Genomic DNA, 18,858 nt, shown 5'->3' on the forward strand with positions numbered 1-18,858 from the left:
AAAAAAACCCCGAAAGGTAAGAAAAACGAGCGTTTCAAGAGATGCAGGGGCGGCAGCTCGTAAAAGAGCGAGCCCGTGTCCTCTTCTTTCCTTCTGGTTGGAGGAAGCGTGACCCGTTGCTTTTCATTCTGCACCGCCAAGCAACGACCTTTCGCTGCTCCCTCGCGCTCGCCGCCCGTTCAGGTGGGAGGCAGAAAACCCCGCGCGCGAGGCAGGCCTCGCTCTCTCTTCCTTTTTTGCCTTTCTTTTGTTTTTGTTTTCTAGATAGTGTTTGCGTCGACCTTAAAGTACTTTCGTCCTATGTCCTCTTGCTTCCTGAAAGGCACCGTTGCACTACGCAGCGAAACGAGGACCACTGAAGAGTTGCTCCGAGAGCTGTTCCGGGGAGAGTCTCTCGAACGAGGAGTGGTACCTCTCGAGACGCTGTCTTCATTTTATCGTTGGTGTTCGTTGCTTCGTAGTGCCTGGATTGTTACACGGGAGCGGGGTTGGAAGTTGTGCGAACACGTGTTCCGCTGGAACGCTGGTCATTCATTGACTTTCTTTGCTTTCCGCGATTCATGCCTGCCCTCAGCGGCCCGGTACGGGAACGCGATAAATGACGCGAACGAGGTTGTGGGTTGAAGAAAAACTGTTACGGCAGTTAGAAAAAAAAAAAAAAGTGGAGGAGAGCTCTGACCCGCTTGAACGACAATTAACACGAACCGTTTGAACGCGTTGTATATTAACGCGTTGCATGGCAACATTAACCGAAGTAGGAACTTCATGAGAGTAAAGACATGTAAAGATGATGTAAAGACACGTTTCTCTAGACTCGAACAGTTGTAGTTTCTCTATACAGCTAACCGTAGGAAGAGGACCAGTAGATGATGAGGTCTCTTACGAGCGCGCCCTCTGGCTTAAATACATTGCTTATAAAAAATTTATTCTCTTTTCTCATGCTTGTTCTCTTTCCTTTAGTTCGAGCACTTCGATACATCCAAAAGCGATCCAAAAAGCTAGCAAGCTTTTCCTATTTTTTTGTACAGTCGGCCTTTCGCTCGTCTTCATTTTGTCTTGAATATTTTCATCTAATTGATCCTCACACGCATCGCTCTTTTTAGTTTCCGCACAAAGTGAGACAGTTACTGCGCCTTCACTTTATGTAAGTTCCTCCTCATCGCTTGACTTTTTTGTATCACTACTTCTGAGCACACGGTGGCTCAGTGTTACAAGTTCGCATGGTTTACACCAGGCTTGTACACATGGGAGACAAAACTGCAGCTAGGCTTTGTTTTCGATTTGAACTGGAAGAACTAAGAATAAAATCTCAAAAATGCAGATACTTTCTTTCACGGGAAGGAGGTCGATGCTTTAAATTGAATGCCGTGCATTTAGTGGAGAAGTGAGACCCGATATTTTTCGGATTCTGCATTCGCGGTGCTATCGTTTCGCAAAATGGAAAGTAATATTGAAAGTAGTCTGTGTAGTACATAGCAGACTGCTTCTTTGGCGATGTTTTAGATGTCCCTAACGTGTTCACTTTCATTAATTTCTTTTTATCACCGAAGAGTCAACTTGAAAAAGCAGGAGCCGCTTGATTCGAGTTTGAAACAGTTGCCTGAATATGTTTCGTTATTTGTGTTTTTGTCTTTTTCAGGTAAGCTGGACCTTTCTCATTTCTCCAAGTGCGGAACCACCACACAGGCATACGCAGTCTTCGAACTCTTCGGTAAGAGCTGCCAAGCTTGCTCAAAAAACTGCTTCAGTGAAGTTCGGGCTCTTTTTGTCCTTGCTAATTTGAGATACACGTTGATTTGGCCGAAGAACATGTGGCAGGAAACCACTGTCAACGATGCTCGAACGGCAGAAGTGGAACGGTGAAATACGACGTCTTAGAAGAACTTTAATGGGAATAAAGAAACACGTGAAAATGAAGACAAGATTCACGCTCCACTACAGAAGATTTGCTTACGATTTTCACAAATTCAAGATTGTTTACTTCGGTATTGGAAGCCTAATGAAATACCGAATACCAATAGTCTAATTTATAAACATGAGCGAAGTATATGTAAGCGAAGGGCGTTGAGAGAGAGAGAGAGAGAGAGAGAGAGCGCAACCACCACAGCTCGCGCGAAGCATGCACCTCTCTCTCTCATGGTCTTTTCGGTTACGCTCGAGGCTTCTGCCGGCGAACACCGCATCACGAAGTCCCCAGAGAAAACAATAAAGGCAAAGCGCTGAGGTGTCTTCGAGTGCATTCTATAGAGTCAAGGTTTCCTTCTGTTTTCTTCTTCGGCAGGACCACTGGAAACGCTCATGCTGCTCTGACTTCAGCTGCCTTTAACCTCCTAATTCCTATTCTCGGCACAGGAGGAACGGAATAATGGAATATGTATGTAATTAACTAAACGCATCAAAATTCGTGATCATATTATCTCTCTTTCTCTTTCTTTCTTTTATTTTCATCCTTTTTTATCCATATTGTCCATTCGACGAAACGACTGCCATAAATGCGGAAATTTTTTTGGTTAGAAAAATATAAATTTTTGATGTAATTGTCCCGTTGATCGCAACGAAAGGTAACAACTGTCATAGTGAAAATCGCATTTAGTTAATATTCGTGGCAAAGTAAATATATGAACTGGTACTTTTTGTGATTCTAGACATTCTACAGACTGCGAAGTTCGCCTCTCCGAAACGATTTCTGAATTTAGTGCTTTAGTAACGGCTGGCGAAGTAACACTTCTCTCTATATGAATTAACTGGTTGCGTCAGTGGTTTGTTGCTATCTTTATTTTACCCTTTTAGGTGATGATGTTGTAAGCTGTAAACGCCACATAGATTTACCCTGCACAACTGTACAACGCTTCGAATAATCAAGAGGAAGAAAGGAAAGCTGCAGCCGCGGCGCCTTTCATTTTCCCGGCCTCATATACTTGGCGTAGAGGCAGCCCGAGAGACAAAGGACGATAAATTATCTCTCGGTCGTTTGCTCAGCCTCGGCCACGTAAGCGGCAAGCAAGGAGCTATATTTCGCCGGCACCGTGGCGAGCCTTTCCACACGCTCTTTCCGGAAAAACGCAGAAACCGCCTCGCTAATTCCCAGCTGCCACCAGCTGAGAGCCGCATTCTCTGCGGTATTGTCTAATAAATCAGGCGTCTTCGGGGGATTGAGAACTGCAGCGCAGGGGACCGAGCGAAGCGCGGTGAGCGGCAAAAGGACGCATCTATATATGCTCCGGTTGATGAACTATACATATGGTGCCCAGAGTTGCGGGAAGGAGCCAGCGGCCCCCGTGCTCCGTCCCTAATTCTTCTACTTGCGACGTGAAGAAAGCCGAGCATGGTACATAAGCTAAGCAGGAGGGTGACTGCTTTCATTCCTTACTCCGTAAATATTCATCGTTTTTAGGCCACAATTAGAACACCTGTGAAGTGGCGCAAACGTGCGACAGCCTCAGCAAGCCTCACCCTTGATGTACATAAGTCTCTGCTCACTACAGCCTCTAATACACTGCACGGCTGTTAGTCGAATGGAGTATAGCTTTTACGCACTCGCGTCTATCAGTAACAAAAAAAAAAAAAAAAACGAGGCTAGAGAGAGGAAGAGAGGTGCGGGGCAATTGCCATAATAGTGCTGAGTGGCTTCGCATGGGGTTTTAAACGAGGCCTTTTCCTCTTTTCTTTCTTTACGGGGCTAAGGACGGCCAACCGTTAGGAAACAAAGCGGCACTTCTCGGAAATGCCTTGTGACAGGAACGATAACGGCGATTAAATCATGCGAAATTGTTGTTTCTAATTAAGAGCGTGCGTATATGCGACGCCATTAAAGGGAGCTAATCATATATTATTACTAAGATGTTCTCCATTAACTCTGATCTACAAATCACTGATGGCCTTGGTTTGCTAAGTAACTTAGAGAACACATTGCAAACCTTGATCAATGACTTAGCTATGGACAGGCAGAGCAAAACGATGGCCGTAGAAACCAATATGCACGAAACTAAAATATATTCAACAGGCGCGAAATGGAACAACGGTTTATGACAGTTAGGATCCGCTCGAAGTAGTAAAGGAATACATTAAGATAGGATAGGCATATAGGGACCTCAGGTCATTGCCACAAGGGTTACATAACTAGAAGGATAACATTGGAAGGGGATGTGTATGGCAAATATTCTCAGCTCATGAATGGTCATGTACCAGTATCCCCAAAGAATAAAGTATAGTACCACAGCTATTCCTTACCGCACTCGCCTTTGGGGGAGAGGCAGAGAAGCTAACGAATATGTGTCGGCATAAATTGAGGACAGCCGAGCGAGCTATTGCAATAAATATTATAGGTGTTACGCTAAGAGAGAGGAAGAGAGCAGATTATTTAGGAGAACAAACGCATTTTACTGGACTTTAATCGAAATGATGCATAATAAACGCACTTAAAGGGGACACACGATAATCGATGGTCAATCATGAGACAGCCGCATCTCCCAAAAGCTGCTAATCGCATCCGCATCGGGCACAAGCACGATGAAATGTAGAGATACGGTAGAGGCCTCTGTCATGCAGTGGGCGTAGTCAGGCTCACTATGGTGGCTATTACAACACGCGGAGAATAGGCGGCCTACAACCCGTGCTAAAATAAGCTGAACGAATTTATTCGTGTACTATGCTGCTAAAATCCTCAGTAGCAGTAGTCCTTCCGGCTGGTCATTTTTTTTTTTTTTTTCGTTTTTGTAATTGAGGTCGGTTCGGAAAGCTGCCGCGCCTTCAAAATCGTTTCCACGTATCGCGCTGAGCCTTGCGCGAGCACGCGGTGTACGAGATTGATATTATTGTTCCCAGCACGGCGGGTCGCCTTCAGGTGCTGAATGAATGAAATTAAGGGACGGAATGCATACACGACGAAGATAACAGTGTTCCGTTTGCGCAGTTTACTAGTTCAGTCAGTGACAAATGTGAAAGAATAAATACCTCGATTCCGTGATGACAACTATTAGCAGTAATGTTTTCTGGAAAAACGTGTGAGTGGTTCCCGCGTTTGAGACATCAGCTCTCTAGAGCGATTTTTATCGCAAGTTTTCCTTGCCACATGCTTTCTACATCAACCAGGTTTTCAGAATCGGTATACGCCAGATTGCGTAAGAGCTGTCACGTAATTTTACGTTGTCCTTCCATAGCACAACATCATTTGATGGGTCATTTCAGATCGGCTCAGGCTGACCTATTGCAAACAGGCAAGTCACGCGGATGCTCCGCTCGACTCTACTCTCCACTCTGGTTAGTGATGGTCCAGTTTGGTTAGCCATTGGAGACTGACGGATGCAGCGAGCTCCGGTGCAAAAATGCGCGTGACTCCATTGATGACGCGTATTTATTCTTTCGCCGAGAGGGGTGGGAAGCATGCGACAAGATGATTTATTTTTCGCGTAAGAAACGCACAGGAGGGTATACAAGTTTTCCTTCGGTTGCCCAATCCCGTCCCTAAACGCTCTGTCGACGACCCGCTGTTTAATGCTTGCAAAAAGGGTGCAACTAGTGCCCCGACACAACACGCGCTGTGAGGTCTTTCGTCATTCATATAGTAGTTTGGTTTTGCATAATGTTATCTATAATGATTATTCCATTAAAACGACATCAATCTGCGCTTTTGTGTCCCGAAACAGTTTTCTACATATCGCTGGTGCATAGTGCCGACGTGGAAATGTGCGCAAAATAAAGAGTATGATACGCGAGCGTACGCAACCGTGACGGCAGCGCTAAATTATCAAGCGAAGGCGCAAATATTTAAAATTGAAGATAAGTGCATATGTTTTTAGGAAGAGCGTTCATGTGATCTGACTGCAGATTAGGAATTTCCGCCTGTAGGAGTCAAATGGAATTCGAAGAGGACAATTGAAACCTGAAGACAAAAACCAAACTAAACTACTTAAACGAAATACTACATGCGTAATCTGAGAGTTCATAGATTTTTGCACGTCTGTATACGGCTACGCTGATTCGAAATGCTCCTAAAAATAATCTTTAATGTTTCAATTCATTGAATATAAGGCCCTATCCTACTCGTCAGGATAGCCACTCTAACGCAACTCAATATGTCTCCGTTCCTCCGCAACCACAAGCCAACCAAAGCTGAATTATTCGGCTCATGAACTCTAAACAGCTCAGTGATTTCATTTCTTCGCTTCCTCCCTTCACCTTATGTTGTTCGCAGCAGTGCCGTCTGCCGTGAAAAGATGGATTCACCTCAGACGATGCGCCCCATTCAGGAACGCATGAATGCCTGTGATTAACACCTTAATATTTAGAAATACGAAACCCAATCAAAACACGAGACAGTTAATTGATCCGACTTCTTTAATCCGACATTAGGCCATAAAGTTATCACTTTGTACCAGTGTCCTGGAGAACGCAAAATATAACGGAATTCAGTCTTTTCATTTGTGCGCTGAAACCAGCCAGTTCACATAAAATGCCGCGTTATCTGCTTCTACTGCCCGCTGTCCTGTTTGATAAACTACCTCGGCCATTAACTGAAGATCATTGGACCCTTTTCCTCCTTTTAGGTTTCCTTCGTGTTTCCTAATCCTGTCCCACGACTTCCACTCGGAGGTAGACCGTATTGTTGGGCAAACAGAGCCGCACAAACCACTTCAGCGCTCTGATATCGACGGTACACCCTCGTCGCGTGGATCTTAGTGGCCCTCCGTCCCCCTAGTTGTTTGCTTTGCGACTCTGCCGCCCGTCTGCTCTAAGAATTTATCACAGCGACGAGACACTTCTGCGCTATTATAGGGAAGCAAAAACACAACACAAGCACACAAGCACGAGCGCAAAAGAAGAAAGAAACATTGTCTGAAGTAGATGATTCACTCTTTCAGAGAGTGGGCAGCAACAGTGCAAGAAAAAAAAAAAAAACGGGGAAAGAAGAGGCAGGGTAGAGAGGTTGAGCGGAGCTAAAAAAGGGGAACCTCTCTCTAGCCAGCTCTTAGCGCACTATCGGTCTTTCTCAAGCCAGCCAAGCTTGGGGCGGTAATGTGGATCTAAGTCGTGGCCGGCTACGATAAACACAGCCGGGCGGCGCTCGGCGAGGCTCGGGCGCGATTGATATAAATTGAGCAAGATTCAGCCGCTCCTAGCCCGGCTCGCGTCGTCCTGGTCCCAGGGTCCCGTAGCGTATCGGCCTGTCGCCCACTCTCGTACGCTGCTGCTCTCTCTCTCTCTTCCTTCTCTCTGTCTCAATGCGGAGCAGTGCATCGCGCTTTAGAGCATAAGCCGGACCTAACTCGTGTTCGGTGCGCCCGCCTATGCGGCATTTTCGGGATGCACTGACTTCACGCCCAGAGGAAGAGTGACTTCGATTTCGTTCCCGCTGCTGTATGTTCCCGCTGCCTACCTGAACAGCAGAGCTTATTCAACGAAAGCTTGCTCTCTGGTCTGCACTCCTCTCTTAAAGAGAGGTAACGGCAATGAAAAAAGAAAAGAGGGAGGGAAGGAGCACAATAAAAAAAGAAGACTATGGGAAGGAGAAAAATAGAAAATTAAAACAAGAAGAAATTTCGTAACTGAAAATAACAAGAAAGCTAGAAAGAAAAAAAAAAGGTTAGCAGAAAATGCGAAGAATAATAATAAGAAAGCGTGAAGAGAAACAAGAAGTAAAGAAAAAAAAGCAAGTTTTGGCCTCGTTTGGTTTAACGTCCCAAAACGACTCAGGCAATGAGAGACGCTGCGTTGTGGAAGGCTCTGGGAATTTCAACTAACGAGTTCTTTAACGTGTACTGACATCCCACAGCGCATGTGCGCCTTGCGTTTAGACAGCAGCCGCCGTGGACGGTATTCGATCCCGCGTCTTCAGCAGTCCAGCGCCCTAACCACTGAGTCACCGCAGCAGAGTGGAAGAAACGAAAAGAATATATATATATTGGATGAGATAAAGCGGGAAAAGAAAAATGAAAGGAAAATAATTTAATTGCTGTTGGTTTAACTCTGACTTCTATTTTATCGTCTTTTCTCGTGTGTGCTGTGTATGGGCTGTTGGCCTATCGAAATTTGAAAACCACACACAGACGTCAGAGCTGCGTAGCGCTGGCGCGCCACCAGATGTTGAACTGGCATCGGACGATGTGATTCGCACAGGAGTCCTCTTCGATATTATAGATGCCCATATTAGAGCGTAGCATAGCATCTCTTCTTGCATTCAAGAGCGCTCGGGACAAGCGACCAACCTGTGCGCTGAGAACAAGGAAGTGCACAACGGTGCGCTTGAATCCATCTAATCCGAAATCGGTTGGCAATATTGGAAATGAGATTAACGCAATGGTTCTCTTATTTTGAAGGTTAGGTGTACTATTTCATTTATGCATGTACGTACAAGTTGCAAGCTTTCTATTTAGTCGCATTGAAAGTATCAGTAATTCCAAAGTATATTACTTTAGGAATTTTTCTGATGACCTTATCCATTTATTTAACGGAGGCATTCCTTTGTTGCTGACCTCAGGAACCCTTTTCGTATTTTTATAGAGACATGTGAGTCGTTCTCTATCGATATTATTAACAGTGGAAATCGGAATTGCCGAATTAGATTAATTTCAATACAAATTTGGTCAATCCGTACCATCAGGTTTTAGTATCACACGGCATGGTTAATATGCAAGGCGGGGAAATATGTTCAGGATGCTTTTCAGAAAGTCCAGTAATGAAGCCTAATAAGGTACAAGTTAATAAAACTAAAAAGAATAAATATTTTAATATCCCATTGTTTAGCACATAGATACGAAGGAGAAAAGCCTGCTGCAATTTACGCACCTTACGTATAACTTCGTTGTGGACGGTGACTAAATAATCAAATAAATCATGGTCACGATGAATGCCTTGTCTAGCTGCACTGTGTGCTTTTGCACGGCGCGAAACTGCTAAACGGGCGCATTTCGGTGAGAAGGTAGTGCTACAGGATTGGTTTTGAAATTAGTGCTCCAAAAATGTCAAGGCACAGCAGTGTGTACATTTAAAGAGCGGATACAAGAATAAATAATTAAAAAAAAAAGTTATGTCACAAGTTTACCAGCCAGGTAAGTAATCTGTGTTTACATGTAAATTGTTTAGCGAAGAGTTCATGTTTTCAATCGAGAAGGCAGACTCACAGGTCGTTTACTGCAGTGTAGCGTATTTTTTTTTTTTTTTCATAGCTATAGCTTAATTAACGATAGTGAGTGGTGGTAAGCTTGAAATGTTTTTTTTTTTTTTCGAAGTAGAGTGGAAGACCGAAGGTAATATTATGAAGTAGGTGCCAAAGCACAGATGACTGCTGAAAGGACCACGCAATCAAGCCTATTTTGTCTTTTTGTTTTTTGAAATCCCATGCGAAAGATTCTAGGGGCTACTTCGGACACCTAAAGTACGATTAGGTGAAAGTTTTTATATCGCGGTGGTTGTTGAGTATTTAGAGCGTTTGTTTACTGAATGTGCTTGCTGTGTCTTTATCGCGACTTTTGCTGAACTGTCACGCTTAAGCACGCACCTTCTGGACCAAATGGAGGTGAAACGCCAAAGCACCTATGTGTTGTCAGTGCACTGTAAAGATCCCCAAGGGGTCGTAAATGCTCTGAAACCCTCCACCACGGAACCTTTTTCCTTCTTCTTCTTTCACCTACTCCTTCCTCCCTTTCCTTACGGCGCGCGGTTCAGGTGTCCGCGGAGAAGTGTGTCAGATACTGAGCCTTTTAAGGCGAAAGCTTTTTATGGCTCATGACTCATAGGCGTGTCCGTTCGTGCGTCCGTGCGTCCGCGGCAGCTGTCAGTCATCTTCAGAAGGATTAGGGTGGTTTCAGTACTGATAGATAATCAGTCAATGATGTAGTAGTAGGTATATGAACATTAGCTAGCGATAATTAGCAAATCAACCAATGCTAATTAGTTAAATCATCAATGGTTAATTCATCAATTTTTATTTCCTGTAAACTAATTTGAAACGCCGCTGATTCCCGCTGTACTGCGTCTATTCGTGTATGCAATGTGGTGCGGCGTTCGAGGAAGCGCCAAATTAAAGGCGCAGCACGGACGCTTCGATCGGACGCCCGGCGGGGTCATCTTCGTACATGCGTGGATTGGAATCTCGAGGTATCCCACAGATTTTCGCGAAGTGTGCCACTTCTTGCGGACGCTCGCACGCACGGACGGACGAACACTCATGAGCTTATGAAGACTTTCGCCTTAATATTTTCATCGCGTCTTCGATTAGTGTTCACCCCTGTCGCTTGCTTGCTTCCTTTTGCGCACTGTGGCTCTTGACGCTGAAGCCTGCTTTTCTCAGAACCTCCTTGCTTCGCCTTCTGAAACCTTCTTTCTTTGGCTCCGACAGTACGCATGCACATCTTTACCTCACCTATTATCTTTGCTGGGGATTCTTCGGCAGGCTATGCGCGGTCTTAGTTTCACGGTTTATTGGTATCGTGCTGCGTTTGGTTGATGGGCTCGCCACTGTCTTCGCCGTAGTATCGAGCACGTTTTAACGCTTGGGCAGCGCAGTGTCTTTTGTCGTCGCCTTCTCTGTCGCTGCTTTAGGATAGAAGCTGTGCAGCTGTCGGGCTGTCTACTAACCTGCCACTACATGCCATCGTATTGCAGTCGATCGCCGTAACCGAGACCTCAGGGTTTGAGGCAATTGCAGCGGCCTGTGTAGCAGTCCTGATATGTGTTGGCACCTTGGCGCTGATCAATGGCGATATTTCCAACAAAGCCACAGCTAATATTTGTTTGTACCAAGTGTGGTGCGACAGTGTGAGTTTAATTTATTTTGTATTTATTGGCACTTCAAAAAGCCATTAGGGGCGTTACATGGGGGGCGGGCTAACAGATCGTTTAATTAGTTCGATAATGAATGGCTTGAAAGATTCATAGCTAGTATGGACAAATGCTTAAGCTGACAGGCCTTTCAAATCTCTTGCGGTCTGGGAAGAATTATCCTGAATATGGGGCTGTCTCTTTTAACTATCATTAATAGAATTTATAATTTTTAATCTGTTGCTTCGGACAGCCTGCGAATGATGTATGTCGCGTAGTAACTGCGGCATTCGCCGTGAAAACTACGAGTCCTCAAAAAAAAAAAAAAAAAGAGAGAAGACAAGACTGGTAAAATAATCGCTGGAAAGTAGAGCATATGTCAGTGATATGTCGTTTCTTTAGCGCATTCTTTATAGCACGCTTTCCTTTTCTTTCAGGCTATGCGAAGTAAAATTTTGCATCGTTAGCTGCCTGTCCTCGAAAACAAATTTGTAGCATAAACGCTAATGGTCGTATACTTTCATTTGTAAAAAGTAATAATGAGGTGCTTTCATTAACGCGTGGACACTGGAAATTTTGTTCTGGCAAATATTCGAAACCAACCATCGTTCTTTGTTACGATGACAGATGCAGGACTTGTGAGCAGCACACCACTACAAGACATGCGTTACCAACGTAAAAAAACATGTACTTCAAACACTAAATATGGGATCGATTAGAACTTAAATCAGAAACACCGCCATTATTAGTTGAATTGCGATCTTTCACCAAACTTCCTAAAAAAAAAATGTTCAACTTGAAGCTGCCAAATGAACAGACCAAATCAAGGGGGGAAGAGTTCTTTCCCTTTGCAATTGAATTAAGCGAGACGATTTTACTTATCCTGTGCATAACAAGACGAAAATTACCGGAAGAATCTCGCTTTCCCCTTGGAACTAACATCAGCGTGCTAATAACGCCTTCGCATGCAACGAAGGTTCGTGTGCTCTGCACCTGGCGGCGCGACAATCTCGGATTAGGCTCCCTTGATCAGCGAACGGTGGCGTGTTGAAGGTTCGTTTGTCTAAGATGAAAACTTTGTCTTGGCAGCATGCCCGCCGTGCGGCCCCTTTACATCTCCTCGGGTTCTGACGTGAACACGGAATCATTAATTACGCGCGCCCCGATTTTCTTGGAATGAATGGTTTTAGCTTCTCCCGGCATTCGAACGAGTGCGCTGGCGACGAGAAAACGAAACGGTTAAGCGTTCAACGACCTCAGAAACGCGACAAGGAGGAGGGTGTGGCCAATCATTTCCATCCAACGCTTAGGTCGGCACGCTTCAACACTGCCCGCTTCGCACATGCCTTTAACCTACGCGGGATAACGCGAGAATTATTCAAATGCATAATGTTACAACGACATGACGAGGGGGCTTCTAGTCGGGCTGCTCTTGTGAACCCGCCTATTTTCCCTGCTTCCTTTTTGTTATTCTCTAGCCCTTTACGATGTTCCTGTGCCGGGCAACGCTGCCGTCTTTCTTATACACGCTCGTTACTATTCGACCCTGCCGAGGGTCGCTATTTATCGTTTTCAGGGCGCTCTTGTAGCAGTTTTCTCTTTTTTGCTCACGCAGCGTTAGTTTCTGAGCAGCCTGACAAGACAATATCAACCGATTTGCACGCTATTGTCGGTTATGGGCAGGCAGTTGAATCACAGAAACCTGTGCTTCCTTGCAAGCTAGCGGCTCAACGGCAAAGAATTCCACGCTTGGCACTATAATATCCAATATATGTTAGTATACCCGAATTTCCACTGGTATCACGATTGGTGTACGAAGCTCGTAATCCCATACCTTCGATAAATAACTTTCGATTGCGCATTCTTGCTTCTAATCGAGGAGTACGAGCTAACCGAAAGCGTTAAATAGTTGCTTGGTTTGTGTGCTTGATTAGTGAGAAAGAGTGAGTGTGCCTAAATGTGGGAGATTATCGCACAGTTCCGTGCTCCGGCTTTATTTAGGCAAATGACAAATAAAACTCGTTAAAGTTTATGGCTTATGGTGTTTAACGTACCAAAGTATCTCAGGCTATATCTAGGGACGCCGCAGTGGGGGGCTGCAGATAATTTCGACCGCCTAGGGTTCTTCAACGTTTATTGACATCGCTCAGTACGCGGGAGCCTTGCCTTGCGTTTTGCCTCCGCCGGGATCGAACCTGGGTTCTGGGCAACCATCCTAAATGGTACCTATGTGCGAACACAAATAACACGAGGCGCAACTTGATGGCTTTGCTGAATGCGCTGATGCGGAAGCTAAGATGGCTCAAGGTGATGGGACTTGCAAGATGGGACTTGCATCAAGCTAAAATCTTCTGGAAATGACACTGTAGCACAGCTGATGCATTCAGTGCAAGTGCATTCAGTGTATGACGCATATCCTCAACAGCCCATCAACGACGTGCACGTTTCTACTTGATTAATTACTGATCCGTTAATTTGCGCACCTATTAGTTTATGCATGCTCATTAGCATACAGTCGTAAGTTGCGATATTAGGTAGAAGGTTCCACGACATAGATATAAGGCACGTGCCTTTCTGGCATATCGCGTAGCAGGTCTGACTCGGAAGCCTCTCTCACCTTCCGTAAAGAGGTGCTGCCAACTCTTCCATGCTATCTGGTCCTGTGACGTCCCAAAACCCGCTGATTTATAAGTGCCAACACGGTTTCAAATTCTTTTTCAATGCAACAGAAATAGATGATAACGAATTTGATAATGTACGAATACATGTTGACAATTCAGGAGAGCATGAATAACTCAGCCATATATCAAACCTGAAGCCAGCTTCACTCTTTGTGTCTAAATACACTCACCCCCCCCCCCCCCCCCCTTTTTCTTTTTGGACTGCCAGTTCTGCATGGCCTCGTTGAGGCAATTCGGGCAGCTCATGCGAGACTTCGTTTCGGCGTTTTCTTATTCAACATTATAAATGCGACACTCAAAAGGAAAGCTCGAGCCATAATACACATGACGTTCGTATAATTTATGAGGCGCAAATGCTGCGTATAACAGTTGTATTCAGTTCTGAAACCAGTCCTGCTGTTTCTCTCCTTTGATTTTGTAGTTTTTCTGTAGGAATTCGTTGTGTACAAAAGCCCGATAAGCGTCAATTATAAAATTTCACAGCCAGAAAAAGGCGTATCTTTCATCCGCTTGATTGCAGATCATACATGAATACATCGAGGCTTCGCTGAAACAGATCGAAAATGTTTCAGCAATTTTTCCTCTGTCCTAGCAGCATAGAAGTGATAATGGTTTCTGCACATTTCCGAAGCATCCCTACACTCGATAATTCATTTATTTATTTTTTAATGTTTATCGCTGCGTCCGCGGAGTTCAGATGTCAGTCACGTGGGTACAGCTAATGAGTCTTGACTGATAATCAAGATAACAAAGCAGTACTCCATTATCAGTAATGAAACGTTCGCCCTGTAATTCCGGGCCCGATCAATCAGCGCATTTAAGGTTGCTGCAGACAGCATTATCGATTTATTGATTATGTGAAAGCGTTTGACTGCGTAGATCACAGCAGATTGTGGCAAGCTCTCCAAGAGATGGGAGTTCCAATTCACCTCATCTGTCTCCTCAGGAACCTGTATGAAGGACAAGAGGCCACAGTCAGAACTGGGCATGGTCTTACTGATTGGTTTCCGATTGGGAAAGGAGTGAGGCAAGGCTGCATACTGTCGCCCTGCCTATTTAACCTGTATGCAGAGTGCATCATGAGGAAGGCCGGTCTGGACGAGTCTTCAGCTGGAGTGAAGATTGCTGGAAAATGTATCAACAACCTTAGGTATGCGGATGATATCACTTTAATGGCAGAAAGTGAAGTGGAACTCAAAAGACTTCTGATGCGCGTACAAGAAGAGAGTGAGAAGTTTGGGCTTAAACTCAACATTAAAAAGACAAAGATCATGGCGTCTTGCCCTATCAAGTCTTGGAGCATCAAGGGACAAGAAGTGGAAGCTGTGACAGATTTTCTCTTCTTGGGCTCCAAGATTACCTCGGAAGGAGACTGCAGCCATTAAATTAGGAGACGCCTGCTTCTGGGAAAGAGAGCCATGGTTAGCCTTGACCGCCTAATAAAGAGCAGAGACATTAGTCTGCCAACCAAGATCCGTATAACTCGTGCTATGGTCTTTCCAGTTGTGATGTATGGATGCGAGAGTTGGACTGTGAAGAAGGCTGACCGCCGAAGAATTGACGCGTTTGAATTGTGGTGCTGGCGGAGACTCTTGAGAGTTCCTTGGACGGCCAGAAGATCAAATCAGTCGATATTGTCGACCATAAACCCTGACTGCTCATTGGAGGGTCAAATTCTAAAGTTAAAGCTCAGCTACCTTGGTCATCTGATGAGAAGAGAGGAGTCGCTGGAGAAAGATTTGATGTTGGGAAAGATTGAGGGCCGCCGGAGAAGGGGTAGGCAGCGAACGCGATGGTTAGATGGCATCCTCGAGGCACTGCAGATGAAGTTATGTGATGTTAGGAAGATAGTGAGAGACCGGAAAGCGTGGCGTGACATGGTCCATAGGGTCACGAAGAGTCGGACACGACTCAACGATTGAACTGAACTGAACTGAGAGAGGATTCCGACACTGTGAGCACCGCAGGAGCCTCCCTGAGAAAGCTGCCGCCCGAATGACCTTGAGAACGTCGACGAAACAAAATGTTTCTGTCTCAGGTCATACTGTAGTGACGAATATACAAAAGTCGTTACGCTTATGACATAGTGTCTTGACAGGTTCACTCCGCGATGCCGACGCAAGGCAGAGTGGCGGAAACTCGGCGACATCGAGTGAAACGGTCAAACGAAATGCTCGAGCGCAGCATGCAACTGGATCAGCTGGATGTAGGTGGATGGTGAAGTACATTACACCACAGTACTACGAAAGCGAGGCCGAGTGGAGGGCCAGGTCAAAATGGATAGTAATTGTGTGAGGGAGCAGTAGATGTATTCTACTTGACTTGCCGCTAGGACAGAAGTGAACACGAACACGCGAAGAGAATTGGCCGAAGAAAACAAAACATGAACAGGCGAGAGATATGGTTAGAAACTAGCAATAAAACCTACAGAGCTTTTCAGCGCAAGCAGTGAGGGAAACCTTTAGAGGACAAAGAAATAAAGTATGCTATGTGCTCGCACATGATACGAGAACAGAAACGGGCGTGATGGAACTAGTAGCAAAGGTTGGTAGAGAGAGGTAATCTACAAGCCAGACCATAAAGATGGGAACCACGAGGCTGTCTGGTTCCCCAACCGCTCTGTCACCGCGAAGTGGTAAAACTTGAACGTAACTTTCTAGAAGTTGTCGGCGACGCTACTGGCGATGATCACAAGACGCCTCTGTCTTTTTTTGCTTCTCCCAGAAATAAGTCGAGAGAACAAAACTGAAAAATAAGTAACCATGATTGATGCTTGATGCCATGCTTGATACCATGATTGATTTCATGCTTGATGCTTGATGCTTGAGATCAAGAGATATGAATAGGGTGATAAAAAAAGACAAGCTTGAAATTTAGGTGAAATAGTTTTCCAAGTACTTTGAACGTAAAGATCACTATTTTTGGCATTTTTATTATAGAGTAATACTACTTCTCCCAACGCTTCAAAGCTAAGGATGAAGCACGCTTCTCAACGCTGTTTTCGTGGATATGCATGAGATAAGGCCAGGTAGACATTTGTTTTTAATGTTGTTTGCAACCGTAGCTATTTAGCTGTTGGAGCTTATGACACTGCGTTTCGCCGTTCCTGCACAGATGGAGAAGAAGACTGAGGGAAGAACCAGCCAATGAGAATGAGAAAGGGGGGGGTAGGTTTCGCGGAGAAAGGCAGCTGCTCGAAATCCTAAATGCGGCTGTCGCCCCACTTGGGTGACGGGATGCGGTAGTGCCACGCTTGATTCGCTGCTCTGCGCATGCGCTCAGGCTCAGTGGTGTTCACGGTAGTTATTATACAAGCGCACGTACGATTTGGTACGTAAATTAATTTGATTAGCTCATGGATGCAGCTCACAGAGTGGGGAAACGCACATGTTTGCATGCGGGAGGTCACAACCTGTAAACGTGAAGTGGGTCTTAGGCACGCAGCTTGCAATCACGGTGCGTGACAATATTTGCACGTTTCACACGATTCACTTTATGTACTGAGAACTGATTCGCATGATAGCTTTCAAGGATAGCTCTGCTTTTGAGCACTGAATTTATCCAAAAGTACGCGTTCTTGGGCTAGTTTGAATAAGAATGGAAGGCAAGAATTGTGAGACCGATCAAGGCAATGAGTCAAAAAAGGCTCACAGGCAACTCATATTGGCGTCGGCTTTCGAGTGCTCAATAATCTATGCACTCCTTCCTCGCACACAGATCCACCATTAAGAAAAAAGTTAAAGCACAGGGTCAGCGCGTTCAGCCAATCCAAAAGGCCACATTGTTATGTGCTGTCGAGTATTTATCACGGTGGAAGAAGGTGGGAGCGACAGCAAAGTCGAGAGAGCCAAATATGTGGAAGCCCTAGAGCACTGGAGAGACTCGGAAAAGAGTGATCACCCGAGAGCCAAGCTTCACGCAAACAGCGCGCTCACGTACATGGGTGTTGCACCACCGCAATGAAGGAGAAACGGTAAGAAAACAAAAGAAAAATAAATATATCTGCTCAGCAGTGACAGCGGTGACGAAACCTTTGGGACCAAGGCGTGCATGGCGTTTCCGAAGGCGGGGTCAACAGGCAGGGAATGAAATAAAAAAATAGAAAGAAAAAAGAAGAGGGAAAAAAAGGCCGTCCTAGCGGCCGGGAAAAGTGGCTTTCGAAAAGTCGTCGAAACAGAAAGCGCGTGGACAGACAACCGCTCTTCCTTCTCTTTCCCTTTTTCTTCCCTTTTCTTTATCCTCGTCACCTTTCCTGTTGTCCCCCGGTGCCGCGCTGCAAGGAAAGAGAAGGAAAGCAACGGTCCTGGTGCTGAAATGAAGAGAAACAAAAAAGCGAGTCTCATCTCATCTTTCAAGCCCAGAGGAGACCGAGTCGAGGTTGGCCGCGGCAGGCGAAGGCTGAACACGAACACACTGCTGCCCTCTTCCCCAGCATCCAGACTTCTCTGAGCACGAACAAGCAGCTGCGTGTTTGTGTTTGCGCGTGGCCTCACTTCATTATTTGCCCCCTCTTCGCTCACTGGCTCCCTCCCTCTTCCTCTCTCGGTCTTGTTTTTTTTTTTTTTTTTCATTTGGTTTCTTTTTCATATAAATTATATCTGCATGCCCTTTTTTCTGAGTCGACGCAGGCACACTGCCTCTGCCGTTCAATTACTGCCCTATTTTGTGCCCATTCTCCTGAGCGGACTTCTCGTTGTCCTTTCTTCCATCATAATGCTGGCAAACACAGCTCATTTGTTTATTTGTTTATATTTTTGTTTCGCTCACACTCTGTTTCTTCTTCTCTCACACCCTCTTCTTCTCGCTTATATCTAGTCATGCGGGTAATTTGGGGACGGGGGCAATTTGGATGCGGCTTCTGACTTTGCGGCACTAGCTGTTTTATTTTCTTTTTTCGTTCCTCTTCACTTCTCCATTCATGACAGCAAATTGCTCTTCAGACATCCTTTGTTTACAACACGTGCGGCGCTGGCATCACATTTTGGCGACCTGAACATTTTTCAGTCGCTGCCGTTCCTTCCGAGTACATCGTTAGAGAACCAATTCCTTCTTTCTCGTACTGTCATCTCCTTTCTTTTTTTTATATGGTAAAGCTAGAAGTAAATCTCTGCGTCCTCGTCACAACACCATACATATACAAGACTGCTCAAATAGAATACCCGACCGTTTCTCTTTTTGTTGCAGGTGTTTAAGGAAGCTTGCGTAGCGTTCTGTACATATCTCAACTACTGCTGCGTCTGTCAGCTTATATTCAGACAAGCTCCGGATAGTACACGTTGTGGCAGATTATGAATGAATGAATGAATGAATGAATGAATGAATGAATGAATGAATGAATGAATGAATGAATGAATGAATGAATGAATGAATGAACTTTATTTTTCACTTAAAAAGAGATGGACCGTAGACAAAAAGTTAC

The sequence above is a fragment of the Amblyomma maculatum genome, chromosome 6, assembly GCF_055883805.1.
Source record: "Amblyomma maculatum isolate TAMU_Amacu chromosome 6, ASM5588380v1, whole genome shotgun sequence".
Lineage (NCBI taxonomy): Eukaryota > Metazoa > Arthropoda > Arachnida > Ixodida > Ixodidae > Amblyomma > Amblyomma maculatum.